The sequence below is a fragment of the Quercus suber genome, unplaced genomic scaffold (genome assembly GCF_002906115.3).
Source record: "Quercus suber isolate HL8 unplaced genomic scaffold, Cork oak 2.0 scaffold_239, whole genome shotgun sequence".
Taxonomy (NCBI): domain Eukaryota; kingdom Viridiplantae; phylum Streptophyta; class Magnoliopsida; order Fagales; family Fagaceae; genus Quercus; species Quercus suber.
In genome coordinates, this window is record NW_027069696.1 from 21,939 (window position 1) to 25,711 (window position 3,773).

Below are 3,773 nucleotides of genomic sequence, written 5' to 3' on the forward strand. Positions count from 1 at the left end.
TGCGTTGTAGTAGTTTCTAAATCTACAAAATGTTCAAGGTCGTGTCGCCAAATTAGCTATAGGTTGGTTGGTTGAGAGCAAAGATAGTGATTGCATAATTAGGTTTTGGTTTGGAATATTGACCATAGAGATAAAAAGCACAAAAGCAAAGCTACAAAAACCCATTGGGTAGATAAAGTTGTACTCAATTTGGTTGTGGACATTTTTTCTTTTCTTCTTTTTTATTTTTCGATAAACATTATAGGTTGCCACTTGCCAATATAAATAAGGTCAAAAAAGATCGATGTAACTAAAATCTTATCGAATCTTGAATGGATCAGCTCGCCTTCAAGTCGATCAGTCTTTGTCAAATACCAAATTTTTGATAGGGCACCAAAAAAATAAAAAAATAAATAAAAAAACTATAAAGAATGAAGAAATACACAGTCGAGTGGGGTCATCACACAAAGAACCGTACGGCTCGAATATTTCTTGTGGATGATCCAGCTTGTTATATCCAAACATTGTTAATTATTCTATGATTATAGCCAGTTGCACTTGCACACGTATGAACAGAGAGACAGAGATAGGGTTTTTAGCTTTTTATTTAAGGCTAGGCTGTTAAATATTTTAACCATGGTGTGGTAGACTTTGACATATTGGCGGACAGAAATTCTAACCTAAACTTGTTAAATGGGGTCACTGACCAATTCTAAAAGATGCTCATTGGAAGAAATGGGGACACTGACCAATGAATGTTATCTTCGACTGACCTGCCTTATCTCTTTAGATAAAACTATTTAATGATAATAGTATATGGTTGGTGAAGAATTACTTATATTTCTAACCGAAGTATCTAAAGTTTAAATTATTTGATCCCTGTTTTCAAAAAAAAAAAAAAATTCTTTGATCCCAAAGAATATAACATGATCTTTGATGCCAAGAAAAAAAAAATGGTCAACATAATCAACTCTCATTTTTATCACAATTACTATTGTCAACATTAAATTAGATGATCTTTCTTTCATTTTATTCTTGATTACCGTTGTGAATTCCTGAGAGAATGGGAAAATGGGAAAGTTGGTGTTAGTGTTGAACAAGTGATGCAATGTGTGACAAGACATATTTTGTTGGGTTTTACTGGTGTATGCGCCCTGAGGCATATATTAGTAAATCATCTTTAAAAAACTTTACTGAAAGATAAAAAAAAAAACTAATAGCTTTTTCAATTTTTTATAAAAAATTTACTAAAATTGATGATTAATGATTAACCAGACCTTATTTTGTTGGCAGTTTTAACTTCTAATTATATAGAAAAATGTTAAATTTACAAAATTTTCAAAATAAATTTTTAAGTAACAAGTTGTTAGTAACTATTACTAGTGGGTAAAATAATAATTTCAAAAGTAAATTTAAATTAGAATTGATATCAACTTATCACTTAAAATTTATGGCGAAAGTGTTAAAAAATTGTTTATCACTTTTCTCAATAATTTATTAATGTTTCCAGTAAAATTGAAGTTCTATTATTGATGCTTTCAAAAAAAAAAAAAAAGGTTCTATTATTGATGGGTCAATGTGATGGCTTGACACGTTTTAAACCCAAGAAAAGGATCACCTGTCAAAGGGGTTTGAATTGAACCGACATTATCTCGGGTATTCAGGATTCAACCTTAGCCCCGTATGTAATCAACCGTTTGAGGTTGTTTCCTTTTTCATGGCACGGACCAATGCCTCGACATAACGGACCTTTTGTTTCAGTATAAAAGTAAAACAAGTACGAAACAAAAAAAATATCTCGGTAGATGTATTTTTTTCTTTTCTTTTCTTTCTTTTTTATTGGTTAAAATTGTGTGAATCAAGAATTAGTATGGCACAAGTAAGCCATGTGACGTGATAAGAGAATCGACCAGCACATGTTTTGGTTCAATATGTCAAAGGTATAACTAGTTATATAATTTGAATAGATGAAAATTCTAACATACTTGAGTCTACGCTTCACATTGACTCAGTGTATATTAAATTTATTTTCTTTTTAATAAAAGTTACGGTCCTCTTATATAAAAAAGTTCGTCTAAAATATATGTATATATATAAAAGAATTAGCATGGCACAGGTTAAGACTGCCACTCCATGTTTAGATTGAAGGGCTTAATTAGTTTTGCAACTATACATTTCTTAAGCATTCGTAGAAGAATTAGTTTTTACCAACAACACTCATCACCCACAATTGAAGGCACAAGAAAGAAAGCAATAGAATAATGGAATAACTTTTGTCTAAATTGGATAATATTGTATACTTTTATTGTATATCATTTTTTTTTCTTTTGTTAATCATATCTTTATCACACTGCTCATCTAAGTAAAGGTATGCATTTTAATAAAGAGTTTTATAATTTAGTGACATTATCTTTTTTAATTATGAGAAGAATCCAAATTCAAATCCAAATCATTTTCATTGTTGTTATTACATGATTACATATTATGTGAACAGTGAATCTTAGTATATTTATTATCTTAAAAGGTGAAACTTTTTTGTTCATGCTTGACTTCCACCCCCCCCCCCCCCCCACCACGATGAACTATTTGTTCCATTGCTAATACATTTAATTATCTTTCATTTAACAATAAACAATAACAAAAAAGTTATAGTATCAAAATTTTGAGTTAAATATGAATCCAATCAACAAAAAAAACAAAAATTATATATATATATATATATATATATATATCATTGAGTCCAACAACTGAAAATATTTTTTTTAATTGATTTATTGGATAATAGACTAGTATGGATATAATTTTGCAAGGTAACAAAGATGATGTTATAAACAACTTGGATTATAAAGGTAAAGATGATTGTGCATGATAGTGAATTTGATGAAAAAGAGTATTTTATACTCTAATAGATATCACTGCGTCCAACAACTAAAAATATATATTTTAATTGATTTCCTCGGAGAATAGACTACTCAATGGATATAATTTTGCAAGGTAACAAAGATGATGGTCATGGTATGAACAACTTGGATTATAAAGGTAAAGTTTTTTTAGGCATAAAGGTAAAGATGATTGTGCATGAAAGTGAATTTGATGAAAAAAAGTCTTATTTTGTATTTTATACAATATATTATCAATCTTGAGTGCAACCAATTAGAATGCAAGAGTTATAAATATATTTGTAATGGACTTGTTTAGTTTAGAATTATTAAATATTGCTATATAAGTGATGACAAAAGTAAATTATTGTGGGGATAAGGGCGTTAGGCCCAAGTTAATGGGCCGAATACCCAGGAGAGGACTGTTTCACATCCGAAGAGAAAGATGCGGAGAATGCAGGGCCCAGAGTGAAGTGGAGTCCTCCTGTAGAGAATCATCGCTGTCCGAAGAGGATATCTCCAGTCCGAGGAGGACATCACCTGTCCGAGGAAGATGTCTTACTTTGATGTGATATTGGAGACTAAATGAGTAGGGGAAAAGTCTGATTGATTGTCCGAGGACTCCACCTGATCAAGATAAGCTCAAAACATACCCAGGAACGATAAGGATGAGGAAATATCTGAGGGAAAGGCTGCTGCCACCGTATTCAATGCACTGCAACAGCTTTTCTGGCCGCATTTATGTGGAGAAGACCTCTGAACAGTGCTCCATAACCTACCGCCACTCACACAGAGATGAAAAGAAGCTGCCTGACGTGACAGGTACTTGAGCAAATCCATGGATGGGGAGCACGTGGACGGTAGAGATGAGGATGAGAGTGGCTATATAATAGAGGGAGAAGGTTTGTTACAAAC